Source organism: Patagioenas fasciata, chromosome 6 (genome assembly GCF_037038585.1).
Source record: "Patagioenas fasciata isolate bPatFas1 chromosome 6, bPatFas1.hap1, whole genome shotgun sequence".
Classification (NCBI taxonomy): domain Eukaryota; kingdom Metazoa; phylum Chordata; class Aves; order Columbiformes; family Columbidae; genus Patagioenas; species Patagioenas fasciata.
In genome coordinates this window covers 27,880,485-27,897,070 of record NC_092525.1, presented here as the reverse complement: position 1 = coordinate 27,897,070, position 16,586 = coordinate 27,880,485, and the positions used below count along the sequence as shown (strand labels likewise).

The 16,586-nt window shown below is 38.9% G+C and overlaps 1 long non-coding RNA gene across 1 annotated transcript in view; it reads right to left on the bottom strand.

Annotated features, from left to right (window-relative positions):
• Positions 1-386: 386 nt before the first annotated feature.
• The window catches only part of LOC139828223 (uncharacterized), a 175,271-nt gene continuing 159,071 nt past the window's right edge, over positions 387-16,586 (bottom strand). The window contains exon 5 of the long non-coding RNA XR_011739598.1: positions 387-475. This is a non-coding gene — a long non-coding RNA (uncharacterized lncRNA). The remainder of the gene's footprint in view (positions 476-16,586) is intronic.

Below are 16,586 nucleotides of genomic sequence, written 5' to 3'. Positions count from 1 at the left end.
AATGAAACAAACAAAGCAACTCAACAAAAAACTTACAACAAAACACCAAGAACGGTGTGCAGAGAAGCCTCCTGGGGCTTCATCCTCTTGAGCTCAGATGTAACTGGTAGCACAAGCTGCAACCTCTGCCCAGGCCAGGGATGCTCTGGGGTACTCACAGAGGCACAGCTACTGAATACCCCTGAGAACACCACAGCTCAGCCAGGAAAGCTCAGTGAAGTCTGAGGATTTCAGAACAGGGAGCAACTAGGGACTAAATTCCAACTCTGACTCCTGAAAAGCCCCTTTTCAATTACTTTCTCATCTCCAAATTCAGTCCTGACGTGGTTTCTCAGACCTTTGCTGGCACTGGTCCCAAAGGCCAGTATCTAATCACCTTTACTCACCTTGACAATATTTTTCACAAGGGGAGTTCACCAATATGTAGACTATTTGCAGCGATAAGTATACTAAAAGTGGGCATTGGTGGCAGAATCTATTCCAGGGAAGAAAAAAAAAAAAAAGCAATTGCAAACACTGTGGAAAATTTTAGCATTGGAAAATTCTGGAGGCTTCCAGATAAACTCATAATTCAGAAGCATGTGAGAGACAGCAACGCATCAATAATAGATTTTTAGCAGGTTATATCCTTGAAAGAACGTAGATGGTATAGCAGACAAAATAAAGTTGTTGGTGGCCTAACACATTGCAAGTGGTTTGTCACCTACAGCACTGCATTCTTTAAAGATATCTAACACACATACACACACAAAATGTCTCAAGTGAATTTATTGACTAAAACCAGTTCCACAGAACCAATTAGTATCTTACACAGGCTGCCCTGCAAGGCTTATGAGGCCATCCATCACTTGTCCATTTAACTATTTAGCATTTGTTCCAGCAATTTGTCACACTGTCAGAATGGTAGTATTTCAGAATAGGAGTTTTTAGTTGAAAGAAATCTCACTCAGATAGTGCAGGTATTTTTTTTTTAATAAGACTTACACAAGATTTATGTTTCTATTATTTGTAACCTTAAGGTGAGGTTAATTCTTTGTGTTTCAAAGTTCGTACATTTAAATCAATTGTTTAATATGAGAATTTAAAAAGATCCTGCAAAATGGAATGACTTCAAACTTCATCAACAATTCACAGTTTTGATATCATAGAATGTCTTATCCCATAGCTGCGGTGCTTACATTTTTATCACTTTTCCCATCTAGTTATTTACTCTTTCATTCATTTCAGGTGACTTTCTTAATTTCACGGCACCAAATGAATCACAAAAAAATTTCCTTTCCACTGAATGAAAGGCAAAGTTTCAACATAATATTAGCATGCCTGCTCCTAAGGTACTTTAGATTTTTCAGGCTCTATACATGTAAAGGGAAAGAAAAAGGATTGCTGCAGAGCTTCAATTAATCACCTCTGGATATTTATAAATACAAATTAACATGAACATATAAAAAACAAAATGCAAAAGAAATATTTCAAGCTTGACTATCTCTAACAGAGTATTTGATATCTATAATACAGGTACTGGGAACCATTTCAAAAGACTGGCACTTGCTTTAAAACACATCCAGAACATTTTGCCTGAACAACATGTAGGAATTAGACAAACACAATTTCTACATTAAATGAAAACAGTTACAATGAGTATGTCAGGCAACCTGTTAACACCTTGTCAGGAAACTCTTACAGCCCCACTGCACACGGCTGTGTGTCCACACACCTGCTATTTTGCCACTTCACAGATTCCATCAAAATGAATAGGAGTTATTAAACAACCTTTAGGTTTGTTTATTGTTTCAGAAGCAGGACTCAGGTTGTAATGGCGAGAGCACACAGATCAGAAGTCTGCTTTCCTGATACCCTGTAGAGTTTCCTGATTTAGATTTCTTATAAAGCAGCTACAGCAAAGAAGTCTGGGAATCAAATGCCATCTCTGCATCTGAATGCTCTTAAGCGGCTCCCATGGCATTTCTTCTCGACTCTCAGTGTGCATCTGTCACTAAGCTCACTCCCAGAGATAAAACACCAAATGTGAACTCCTGTGGGAAAGAGCATTGAGTAAAAACCTTTCTCGAAGCTCAGAGAATGCTTCAGCTCAGTCAAACATTGGACCTTCAATCAGTGAGCCCATCTCACCTTCTGTACAGAAGGTTTTGCAGTCTATGAGTGTTAGGAATGGATAACCACATGTTTAATATACACAGAGCAAAGTGAATATCTACACGTAAAAGGCTTAGCAAATTTCACTACATAACGCTGAGATTGTCACTGCTCAAAAACCCCAAAACAATCTGCCTTCTGCTTTGCTGAGTGATCTTACTGTTAAATGACTGACAGTTTTGAAGTATGCATTTTCTTTTTCTCCGCCCATTTGTGTCTATAATTAATAGCTTCAGACAATTATAATGATATCTGCTAAATATCACTGCTTTATTAGCTTGTCTGTAGAGGATGCACCTCCTTTAGAGCTATGTTACGCTGCCTACGCAAGAAATATTATTTCCAGTTACAGTCAGAATATCACAGCAAATCTTTTAATACCATAGAAGCAAATGGGTAGAAGGAAGCCAAAGGACGAATCACCAGTTAACAACAGCCAAGGAGTTGGTGCTGTGCAGACACAGCCAAAAGGCCCAGTTAGAAGAGGAGAAGGTGCACACAGTATGTGGGGGCACTGAGCCCAGCAAGAACATCTGCCTGCAGTTCTTGGGTCTTTGGAAGCGGGTTTGCTTGTTTACTGTTTTGAATATATGCCCAACATTGAAAAGCATAAAACAAACATGGAAAATTATTCCAATCACAGACACTGATGGAAAAAAAAAATAACCCAGAAACAAAACTTTACTGGTGCTAAGCACAAGTCTGTGGGGAGAGGTGTGCAGAACCAGCAACCCATCCATTTGTCTAACCTCTGTTTTAGGGAGAACTTGAAAACCCAACAGTAATGGGACTGACAAAGAGAGCCAGCAACAAATACCAAGGGCTGTCTTGGACCTGGAGAGCGTGGCAATTCCTTCTGCCAGAAAACTGAGGAAGCTAAAAATGAACCAGAAGACAGGATATTATAATATTCTCATTCTCCACAAAGGCGCCACAAAAATCCTTGGCAGCTCCTCATTTGCTTTTCTTTCCCTTTTGTAAAGGAAGTTCCAAGTCAGTTCCCAGAAGTTACAGAAAAGCTTTTTTGGGTTTAATAGTCCAGAGTTAATTGCCATTCATTTGGCAGGTTTAGTAGAAGGCCGGTCAGAATTAATTTCTCGCTTAACCAAGGCTGAAATTCGCATTTAAAGTATAAAAAGCTATAGCTGCTACTGAAGTTTCATTCAGAGTGAGATGATCGCAGCAAGAACTCGTCCTGAATATAGAAAGCATCTGGGAACATGTACCACCTCAAACAGAAAGATGAAATTTGAAACAGAAAAATAAGAAATAACCCAAATTCATCATGAAGGGCCAAACCCACCTCTGCCTGACTGTGTGTAGCTGCTGTCAGTGATGCGAGAATTGAGCTCTGAACCGCAGCTTTTCCATCAGCCAGCACACTGGGCGGCGCGGTGCACAGCCAATTGGAATCACATAATCAGGTCAAAAAGGCTTCACAATGGCCCTAAATGTCGTTGCTATCAGAAAGGGGACCTGGAGGTATAAAGATCAATTGCTATTTAAGAAATGTTCAGTGAAATACATTAATACTTCCATCCAGATAGTGAGAGGAAAGTAAGTCTGAGGAAGCAGAGGTAGGATTTCAAATGAGTATAGCACCACTCTCTGCTATAAACATTTGTGGAAAAAGAAAATGCTGGAAATAAAATAAAACATCATCTGTAAATAATTACATTAAGTATTCAACTTTCCTGGAAAAAAAAAAAAAATGGAACTATGAAAGTTTACATAAACAATGCAAAACAAAAATATTGGACACAAAAAGGCCGTGTCCTTGGATGCCACACTTCAATAAAAATATTCTTTTGTACTTTCTTTTTACTGTGCCAACTGCCTGTTTGCCATCTGTTTCTTCTTGTCCGACTGCTACATTTCTAAGGTCACTAAGAGGAAGAGGATGCCTTTTTCATTGTGTGTCAGATAAAAAGATCTTAAAAAATTAAGAAAGTGAAAAGCGTCCAATGTAGACATGTTAATTTGGCACTTCCAATCTAAAAATGCAATTTTAAAAAACATCACTTTCTGCCCAAATCTAAGGATACATGATACAGACATGTTCCTTTTACTTTTGAATTCTCTAGACATTTTCCATTATCTAGCCCTTGTTGGGATTAGGTATTTTGGCATTTCTTTGCCTGTCTTTCCAAGAGGTTCCACTTAACAACATTCTTGGAGTGCACCTGCTACAAGGTTAGGCATAGATGAATTGCCATTTTGTGAATTCAGGGAATGATTCATATTTTCATTCATTTCAGGTATGGAAAAAAAAGTAGAAAAGCTAGTTCTGAAGCCAACAGTGGCACATGTACCTTCAGACACCTCTCATGTACACAGGTCCTCAAGTTTAGGTTCAGAGGAACGTCTAAAAAGGACCGATGTGCAAGAGTGATGCTGCTCATTGTGTGCTTCAAGAATAAAGATTAAAATGCTCTGCTACACCATGCAGACAGGGATGGATGCTTCCATAAAGGAAATGTCAGAGGCCACATTACCATTCTTCTGTTTTCTTCCCCTAATCTTTTCTTCTCACATTTAATCTCTACTACCAAAATACCTATAGCTCATTAACTTATTGAGATAAGATGAAAGGCAAAACTCTGAGTTCAACTGTAAAAGCCACAAAACTAATATTTCAGGTAGCAACAGAAGCAGCTAACTGGAGTTCACACTATTTCCAAGGGCTTTTTAAAGCCATACAGCCCTGCTTGGTGTGGAAGTGGATAAACTGTATGAAAATGTGGCTATAACAGTTGTATTGACCAAGGAAGCAAAATATACTGCTAAAGGCATTCTTTGACTGGTTTCACTGCATCCATACTCAGAATTGTATTGATTAAGTACTTTTATATAGCAATATACCACTGTTTAACCCCAGCCAGCAACTGAGCCCCATGCAGCTGTTCACTTACATCCCTTTTCCTCCCACCCCAGTGGGATAGGAGAGAGAACCAGAAGAGTAAAAGCCAGAAAACTTTTGGGTTGAGATAAAGACAGTTTAACAGGTAAAGCAAAAGCCACACACACAAGCAGAGCAAACCAAGGGATTCATTCACCACTTCTCATGGGCAGACAGGTGTCCAGCCACCTCCAGGATAGCAGGGCTCCATCATGTGTAATGGTTACTTGGAAGATGAAACACCATCACTCTGAATGTACTTCCCTCACCTTTACATACTGAGCATGATGTCATATAGTCTAGAATATTCCGCTGGTCAGTTGGGATCACCTGCCCCAGCTCTGTCACCTCCCAGCTCCTTGTGCAGCCTCAGCCTGCTCACTGGTGGGGCGGTATGAGGAGCAGAAAAGATGTGGGCTCTGTGTAAGCACTGCTCAGTGATAACAGAAACATTCCTGTGTTATCAACCCTATTTCCAGCATAAATCCAAAACACAGCCCCATACCAGCTACTGTCAAGAAAGTTAATTCTATCCCAGCCAAAACCAGTACACTATAGAAAAAATATTTACAGAGAAAGACTCTACTGGCATCACTTCAGAACAAATCAAGGCTCCACATACACATAGTCTATCTGCCACCTCATTGACAGGAAGAAGATTGTCCTTACTGAAGGGTCACTGGATGTCAGCAAAGATCTCAAAACTGCGAAGTCCAGCGTTACCATTTCTCCACACACTGTTCTCTTATTCTCAGTGTACCAGTGGCACTTCTACTACCAGACTGATCTGGCTCAATCTACTACAGAATTTTCTGAGCTTTAATGCTTGCCTTCACAACAGAGGATGAGGGATTTTGCAAAATAATACTAGAACACATAATTTATTCTAACACGAATAAAAATGTCATACACACACATGCAGTAAATGGAGTCAGTTTAGAGACCATTAGAAAAGTCCCAAACATGCATATATAGAAGTCAAGTGAGATTCTGAGCTCAAAGTTTGCCTTACAAATTGAATTACAATTCCAATGAAATAAGTGTCATTATTCCAAAACGATCATAGTTTATCAGATAAGCAGATGGTTATCCAACAAAACATGGGATGAGAAATTTACTGAAGATGTGTAGTGGTCTCAAACAAAGACTTGGGGGAAGTACAAAAACCTATAAAATGCTTTTCCTTTTGAAGTAGTTTTTTCTTTTACAGTTATTCTGGCAGACAAAAGTGGATGAAGCTGTGTGATGGGGCAGCTATATCTTTTATTATATCAGAAAAATTATTCTTCTCTCTTCTGCTTTTTCCTAGAAAACTCAAGAGAGATAGTCAAATTATAACATCCAGCATAACAAGAGATTGGTTAGAATTTCAAAATTGTGTTGAAATTGTTGAAAGTGCTTGGATTTGTATTCAACAGTTCTTTATCTGAAAATCAAACATGTTATTCAAAGAAAAACTCTGTTAAAAAGAAAAGATTAATCATACTTGTTTCTCATTTGAAGTCTGGGGATGTAGCCAATCTTTTCTGTGTTCTCAAAGGGAGATTTTTAATATTAAAAGGAAATAACAAAATTGTTCTCGTCTTCTTTACACTTTGTCATGGAAGACAAGTCATCATGAGAAAAAATTTAATGTTTCACATTTCTTTGGGTCACCTCTTAGCAATAGCAGTAACACTAAAATTTTTCTGGATCTAACACAGAGTCTGATCTCTTGACCATTTATCCACAGAAAATGCTATTAAACCTACAAAGGTGTTCTTCTAACACTGCTTCGGCAGAAGAAGCAATTAAAAAGGAATTGTACAGCAAATGGGCAAATAAATACAACTATTTTGTTACTCCTGTATTTTCTGATTTCACTTGCAACTTAGTATTTCTAATTAAACTCACTGCAGGTTTAGAAGCCTAGTAAATCCAGGAACTTGCCTGTAAAAGTGGCATACCAAAGCTCCTGTTCCATGGCTCTGGACTTAGTAATTTCCCTTAATAGCCTGTAAAACTAGAAGCAATTTTACCAATATGATTGATTTAATACTAGCCTCAGAACCTTTGTCCAGCTAATGGTAACTAGATTTGAAAAATTAAAGAAAAACAATTTAAAAAAAAAAATTAATTGGATAAAGATCCTCATGGTTTAAGGACAGACGCACTGCTCATTGCAAGTGTTGCCTGACGTACTTCATTCCTTTGTAGATGGACTGCAGGAATACATTTAGGTTGTGAAAGAACAACAAACAAAAGCAGTGGATTCCTTAAAATATGTCCATTATTTGTTGACGTATTTGCTAAAACTGTGGAAAGATTATAGGTATTTCCAAAAAGGACTTTCTTCTTGCCATACATCTGTACAGTGCCTAGTTCAAAGGAGTGCTGATCAATGACTGGCATGACACTAGTGCACAAATATTTGTATTGCTTCTGTTTCCTTGACTGTGTTAGAAACTCTGATAAAGACGATGGTAGAACAATTGTCTTAGCAGTCAAGGGCTTTTTTGTGAAGTTAAGAACAGTTGTTTGGGGTGGAGAGATGTGGAGAAAGAAAATTCCTCAGAAAACCTTATTGAATAAAGTGTTGTCTACAGTCTGAGTTATTTTTCCACCCATGGCAAGATCTTCTGTCTTAAATTTAGTTTTCACTAATTACTTTCACATGAACCATACACATGCGCTGCCAAGTATGCCACCAAATTGTTCTATTTAAAAGCCTCTGTACCCAGGCTCTAGAAGGAATTTTGCAGGTTCCTTGACAGGAAAGAGACAATAATCCAATAGCTTCATCTCTTTGAACTAAATGACTAGGGATTTGGGAAAATCCCATATTAGAGCTTAAAAATGAAGTACGAAGACTGCAAGTTAATAATACATTTACCAACAGTACTGCTCTCCATCCAGTGTATTTTCCCAAAATACTGTAAATTAATAGTACCTTTGCGCATCTCCCTGGCAAGCCCTGCTTTGAAAAGACTCTTGAAAATGATGACACTTTGGTCTTACGTCACAAGTCTGCCGATTCCTTTTTGTCTCAAAGCTGTGCTTCGAAACCAGAGCTTGCAATGAGGAATAGATAGGAGTGAGGAGGGAGAGGAAGCTAAGCACCAGCTGCATGTGCACTTACAGCTCATTTGTCCAGAGGAGCAAAGGAAAGACCTGGCCAAAATAGCTCCATTTGTCATCCCAGCCTACCACTTCTGCCAGTTCACAGTACCATGCTGGGTTGCTTCATTAGCCTACTTTGCATAACATAACTGGGGAGATCAATCTCTCATCAGCACCCTATCAAATACTCCTGCCACTCTTCGTAGGCTGAGCTGAGCTGTCTCTCGGCAGTGCTTTGGCTGGGGAGCCAGTGAGCACACACACAGGCTGGGGAGGGATGATGGTGACTGGGCTGTCCTCCTCCAGCTTCTGGTAGCTGTAGAATGCAATTTTCTTTCCTTCTATTCCTGTGGCCTGTCCACAACTTGAAATAAGGCCCATAATAAAAGGATCCAGAATTGATTTATTGTTTTTGAAAGATTTTTCTCTACAGCTGAGATCTTGTTCTAAAAAAAAAAAAAAAAAGAAAAAAAAAGGCACATGCATCAAATAAGTAGTATAGCAAAAAATACAAATCTAGACATCTACACAAATACATTTTTCTACTCTGAAATACACTTACCTTCTCCACCAGTATTTAATAATTTTAGCAAGTACTCAATTATGCATTAACTAGCAATATTGAAGGGCAGGACCAGTTACTGAATTGCCAGCTAGCTTTAGTATCTAGGGGCACAGCTATGAAATCAGCCAGGGGACAGAAAAAGTCAACCTCAGCTGACCAGGACAGATAAGAATGATAATCATTCTTACCCTCATAAAACACACCTGGTTTTGCCAAGATTTTCCTCTTCCTATAACATGTCAGAGAAATCCCTAAGGGAAGCTGAGCTGCCAGCACCCATGTGAAGACTTGCAGCTAATTTTTTCCCTCTCCTTCTGACAAACATGGAACCATACCCTACTGAGAAACTCCCCAGGTCTGTCCCTGCTCACAAAGGGATCTGCTGCGCATGTGAACCAAGAGCTGCTTCATTTCTGCAGAAAACAGAGGAAATACCATAACAATATTGTCCCAGTTTCAAAAACTTCATGCTACATGCTGAAACACCTTTCTTCACGTAATGTGTAAAACACACTCTAATCCTTGCAAAATGCCAGTAAGGCTGCTGAGAGGCCTAAACTCTCATCTGGTGAAGAGTTGTCCTGTTTATCTGCTTCTCCTCTCTCTTCGCTCTTTTACCTTTTCCATTCCTTTTCCTGTTTCCCCTTCATTCTTTGTAAAAATTTGTCTTTCTTCACCAAACCCACAGATGAAACTCAAAGACAGTTTGTTGCAGTCCTTTCTGTTAACAAGGTTTTACTGTGAGTGAGAAGTATTTCTACAAATATTCACATGAACTAAACCTTCACTTCCTACCTGTATTTATGTGCACACATATAGGCCACTTTAAATGCAGATAGTAATTCGCCAAATCATTTTTTTTCAGCACTATCATAGGTGCATTTCAAAAACTGAAAGAAACCCGAGAAGAAAATATGAGATCATAAAAGATTTAAAAAGCAATTATAACTTTAGCAGCCATGTGGCACAGGAAGAAAAGGGAGTACGAAAGACTCCCTTCTAAGAAGCACAAATACAATTTAAGAGAAACTTACACCGCATACTTACATAAGCAAAGTTAAAAATCTTGAGCATATTTTTAAAATGAAATAACATTTCTATAAAATGAAGACTATTTACTATAGTAGTAAATGCACAATTAAACTGACTCTCCATTAAATGTGATTAACCAATAAAGGACATGCTTGACTACTATATTTCTCCACCCAAACCAAATGTAGGACACCAGTCCTCAAAAAAAAAAGAAAAAGAGGATGATACCCTTGTTATTTAATTCTGTAAACATTTATGCATATCAGGAACTTTATTAATATTAGTAGCACCTCTGAGGCAAGAGGAACTTTCAATTTGCTGTTACTAAAACAGGCTTTTACAATACAGAGACCTCCAAAAACTGTTGTCTAATAGCACTCAGTAGACACTTTGATAATTTATCTTTCAAGTTTCCCAGGTGTGGAACCAGGAATATGACATGTATCTCAGTCTCCTCCTATCCCCACAACCTGGCAGGCTCCAACATTTTTCCAAGAATCTATGCCAGCCAGCATACTGCTTTTAAAAACAATACTCAAGTCAAAGAAAGACAATCAAATAAATTGTTCCTTAAACAGAATGTCTCTTCTTCCTTTGGCCATGTAAAGGATGCAATCCATCCTTGTCTGCCAAAAGCCTAAAAAGTAAATATCCTTCCCTATGTAGACCCCAGAGTTAAAGAACAAGCTGGCTGATTAAATGGATATGGTTGGCTGCTGGCTTCCTCCTCAAGATCCCAAAAGTCTAAACATGCTTGGCTCTACTGTTTTTCTAGGATTTGAGAAATACAGACAGAAAACAGACTCCTTTAAAACAAACAAAATAAACCCCAAACAAACAAATGAACCAAAAACACACAGAAAAAAAACAACCAAACTGAACAAACACAAAAAAAACCACCACACACCAAAACGCCAAACAATACTAGTGACTTGTTATGCTGTTTAAAGAGGTTTTACATATTATAATTTAATCCAAACTTCTTTGATGCACCTCCTCCTTGCCAGCATCCTTTTCTTGGCATTGATTTCCTCTGACTGTATTTGAGAATCTATGCCAAGCACACATACCAATTCACGTGTGAAAGTTTTAAAACAGCTTTCCATTGATTTTTAGCCATTCCTCCTTATTGCAGAAGTCATCACACACAGCCAAGAGTCAAAGAAATAGAAGAGGGTAGATTCACATTGAGAACTGCACAAGACATCAAGTTTTCTATTAGGCAGCAGTTCAGCATCTTGGAGCAAGCAGGTGTTCTGCACCAGGTAATTCTAACTTGTTCCTACCTATACAGACAAAGGAAAGCTCATGGCCAGGAGAGACATCCAGACATAAGCACAAAAAAATATTCATTGTCTGTGGGGAAAAAGAACTACTTACTGTCTTCCTTTTCTCCTAAGCAAGCAGATCTCCAAAGAAAAAGAAACCATGAAAAAAAAAAAAAAAGCCTGTTCACTTGGCTGACTGATTCCTGTACTTTCTTCTGACACAATTTTATAATACTTTTAAAATTCAGTTCCTTTAATAATTAGAATTATTTGCTCATCACCATCCCACCAGGACTTCATTTCCCTTTGGTAGCTTCCCTTTTCATACAATTTCTCAGGGTGGCCTTCAACCAGTAACTTCATGCTCTCGGGAAGTCTGAGCTTAGACCTCAGCTAGAGTGAAGAGTTGTTTAACAAAATCTGGATATCTGCAAGGGCAACCTGAAAAGAAAACATTAAAAATTCAAGCTGATTGTCAACGGGGCTTTAAGTCACTATACTTCCATGGAAAAGGTTGAGATGTTCCTAGATCAAAAAAGGTTGAAAAGTACAAACATACAGAGTAAAATACAAGAAGGTTGAAGTGACTTGATAATTTTACACCCAGATCTAAATACATCTTTCTAGCTGCAAACACAACAAGCTTCTCTCTCACTTTCCCTCGTTGAGCTTTACAAACAGCTACCCTACAGCAAAGGAGTGCCTGCAGTGCATACACAACCAACCACTGCCTATAATGACTTGGGCCAGGAGCACCACCATTTGGTTCCCTCTCCTGACAGGGTTACCAAACCTGTCAGCACGCCTTTGATTTTGCATTGTCTTGTTGTGTTTGTCTAGAAACAGAAATAATGTGTGAGAAGCAGAAACCCACTATTTTCTCTCTTTCAGAATGAACTCTTGATGCCACAAGGACAGTCTCAGCAAAACATCCTCTCCAATTACTATGCTAATTAATATATCAAGAAGGGAAGCTCACCTCACCCACTCAGGCCCCCACAAGCCGCACATAAACCTCTGGTTCACCTGTTCTAGGAAACACAATACTTACAGCCCAGGTGTGCACCATTTCTCTCCAGACAACTAGTTCCCAACCATGTAGTAATATTTCTGTGTATTAAATCATGCGTGGGGGCAGGGGAAAAATAGCAAGTTGGGGAAAAACAATGTATTTCACCATTAAAATGAAAACACCCTTCCTCTTATTAACAACATCCATTAAAGGCACCCTCTGCCCATTTCACTGCTGTGTTTATCTCCTTCCCCTGCTGGCACGGATGCTGAATCACAATGAGCCATCAGGGTTCATGCCCAGTCCCAGGCTGTCATCTGGATTTAAGTGACAGGATCCTAGTACCAAACTCTACACTGCAGACATAAATGGCACCAACAGTCAGGCGACATTTGCGGACCAGTGTGTAGCTATGGGGACTGCAGTGTCAGGTATGGACTTCAATAAACACAGAAAGAAATGGAAACTTTCCCTGCCAACAGAAAACAGAAGGTTTGGGGAAAATTTAAAGAAAACACAAGAAGCCTACAAAGAATCAGAACCTAAAAATTACACATGTTAATATATTTGAAAGATATATTACAGAAGTTTATAGAAAGCAATTCACAGATATCCCTGATAACATTATTGTTCTCTATAATCCAAATGCCTTCTTTTTCTTTTTCTCTTTTTTTATGATGCAGGACTGCGCAGCACAGTCTGTGGAGAAAACATGCTGCTGGAATGATGTTTTGCATCACTATATTCAACTTAGAGAACCTCAAATTGCAATAAATATTGAAGCGAGTTTTCAACATATAGGGAAGTGAGCCTGTATCATGAGCTATAAGGCATTTCTCTAATATGAAGATACAACAGAGATTTAAAAGATGTTTCCCTGCCCCCAACCCCTCCCCCCTTACCTGGAAATTGTGAAGTATTTTGTTTTCTTACTACTTTTTTAAGGTTGTTTTTAGTGCTAATTATATATGCATATATATATATATATATATAAATCTGCTTTCTAAAGCATTTTGCAACTGCTCCCCCCACTCTCCCTTTTAATACACCAAGGAAACAATAACAAGAGCCACTAAAGAATTGTGCTATAGAGATTGCACCATGCAGCGATCTGGCACTGTCCCCTCCCTGGGTCACCACCTTTCTTCTAGTGACTGGCATATCTGATCCAGCACAGCTCTGCTCATCTCCTCGCCAGGCACTTCCCTCCATCTGACCTCCCAAAGGCAAACCCCAGGACTCTGTGCTTTGTCCGACACTCGCGCTGCTCAGGAGCAGCTAAGCATTTTCATGAGGAGAGGACAGAGAGGTGAGAGAAAACGTCAGTCACCACTAGAAATAATGCAGTCCCAGCTGCACTGGTGATGAAGGAAGAATATCATTTATGTGACTTCTACATAAATACTTTTATATTCAGCTTGCAATTTTCCAGGGGAATAAAATAAATGCAGAAGGGTTTGGACATCTCTGACCATTATATGCACCAAGTTTATTCATTGCTCCAGTGATCCAATTTTCCAGTATTTAATGGATTGGGAATTAAAACAAACAAACAAACAAACAAACAAACAACAACAAAACAAAACACCCGAACAAGAATTCTCAAAAACAATATAACACACATGGAACAAACATACACAACGTCTTATCAAGTCACTTAGAAAAACATACTTCACACTCTGCACATTATCATCTCGTCTTTACATTTTTAAGCCTTCAAGAAAAACCTCAAGAAATTCTTTTGACGTACAAATCATTTTCCCCTGAACCCAAGGTATATAGTATCCAGTATATTCTCTGGTAGTCAAACCAAACAAAGGAGCATTCTCATGAGACCACAGGGAGCAATGGCAGAGCTTTTCTGAGAGGGATATTTCAGTTAAAAAGAGAGGAGAGATGCAGAGATCTCTTCCCACACTGTGTCCTTTGCATACCAGTAGACACGACAGAGAAAAAATGCTCCAAGCAACTGGATGTTTCCAGTAAAATGACATATACAAAACTTCTCTCCCCTTTCTCTGACCATGTGGTTCTTCTGTCAAAAGGAGATCCTGTAAACAAGTAATGGACAGGAAAGAATTTGCCACTTAAGCCCCCTGTTAAGCCTTTTGAATGTTAATGTTATCCACCAGAAATGACTAGAGATCTCTCTGCACACAGGAGAAAATTTAATTCTTCCATGGTACAGCAATCAGCTCTATAAGCACCAATCTGCAATGACAGTGACATTTGTTCTGCCACACCATTGTCTGTTAGAAGCTTGGTGTGTTTTATGAAATGGTTTCAAGGCCTAGACTAACTCTGGCCATGCTATGAAATACCTTTATTTTTTAATCAATGTTCTCAAAATTAAGAAGCAGCAACTCAGGAAAGAGAAGGAAAACCGTTGTTACATTAGTTGCATGTATTTCTCAATGTTGTTGCTTTTCTGTGTTATTTTGAGCATTATCTATTTAAAGAAGTTTTATGATATATCGAAGACAGCAGGTAAAGTGATTGACTGGAGGAGTCAGATGTTAAGTTGCCATATAGCTGTGGAAAGGATAAAAATATTTCTCTACCTCAATTCATTCCATAGGAAAAAATTCTCTCAGATCTTGCATCCTGGATCATTTTTACACTTAAAGATTTCAAAGTGAAAAGAAAGTTTAAAGGCTAGCATTTCAAAATAAAAATACACATTTTCACAGCTTTGTTTTATTTTTCTTTTTTTAAGAAGTGTATAATATTGGAGGAGAAAAAGCCTGGTTGCTCTCAGTTAGGTTTACTAAATCAGTCATGAAGGCAGCTGATCTAAAATGCATCAGCTGTCACCTGCTCAGTCTCAGTTTGACAGTTCAATACCTCCTCATCTTCTGAGAATGGCAGTGCTGAGACCTGAGTAAACCACGTCTGTATGCAAACTGTCACAGAGCTCTTGGCATATCATTAGGCCTGACCTCAATGGCTGCAGTGACAACAGGGAACATTACAGCCAATTGTCATCAGAGTTAAAATTAATGTGTGGGTCTCCAAATTCAGCAGTGGCCAAGGCAAGCCCCACAAGCAGTGGCCAGTTGATGAACTACATAATTACAGCAAGATATCTTATCCCTTTGGAGAACGCAAAGGTATGTCACAAATTCAAGACACGTCTCTCTACGCATCTGTAGGTATATTTTTCACCTCAGCATTTATCTGGACCCAATATGACATATAAATGTCAGCATATCCTAGTTATCAGCTTTGAGTAGGAAAAGGAACCATTATTCAGGGCCGTGAAAGGACAATCTAAGACACATTCCCAGTCAGTGACAGTCAGGGTCACACTCAAAGTGGTTAGAAAAATTGTACCTGATCATTTCAGTGGCCCAGGCACACAGACCGACTCGACATCTCTTCTCACTTTGAGAGGCCATTTCTGCTCCACTGCAGCCAGTGGCAGGAGCCTGCATGACCACAGCATGATGCTTCCAGCAGTAAAGCAACCCCAAAAGAGCTGAAGGCAGTGGCAACATGCCCCTCAGTCCCCAGGCCTAACTTGGCTAGGTAGGCATCTTCAGAACTGCTGGACACCTAACAAAACTTATTCTGAATAAACACAAAATGGGAAGCACAAAATGGGCTTTAAAAGGATCCAAATTCAGAGTCAGAACCCTTCTTAATTTTTGTGATATGAGTTACAAGATAAACCCTATTTCTGAGCTCTAGCAGAGCTCGTCTGGTTTGCATTAGCCAGTGAATCTCACATCACTTCTGCATGACTTTATTCAGATTGCAAGCTCTTTATTTGTTTTAAATTACCAAGTGTAAAAACGCAAAAGACCCCGATTCTCCACTGCTATTGAAATGTCTATAACGTTTCACTAACACATCAATATTCACTTCAGGTGTCAGATGTAAATAACTTGATGGAACACACTAATTTTAGAGTTTCTTTGGCTAAAGTAATCATGAAAAGGATCATAACATCAAAACCTGACAAACCAGAAAATCTACTAGGCGTATTTCCATTCTGGAAGAACTTGGGCTGAGGAACACTATCTGTAACAACATCTCCTGAATACTCAAGAGGCATCAACAAGATGTTGGATATTCAACAGGAGGACCATTACACATTACTCGCTTTTTTCAGTTATCTTTTTACCATGATCATAAAACCAGTGAGACGGTGTAAAGAGTTATACAGCCTTTGCCATTCTTTTCCTATTGTCTCCAGCCACCCATGGCATTGGCATTGCCTGGTCTGGCAGTGCTTTTGATCTCTTATCTTAGCAAACATTGCTGGTGCTTATCTGACAGTCTAGATTGAGGTTTCCAAGAAAGAAATGTGCACCTTATAAAGTTATCCTAGAGAGCAAATATCTTCAAATAAAACACTGCACACTTCTAGACTAAATGTCAAGGTGCTTTCATTGTCTTCATCACGAGGGGAAAGTTAGAGTTATGTAAGAGTTTTCCTTTACACTGTATCACTGGATACTTCTCTGGTAAAAATAAAATTTTGCTCTGAAAATACTGCAGTTCTCTAGTCTACATGGAGAGACTTGTAGAAGTATGTCAGACAAAGTACATCAG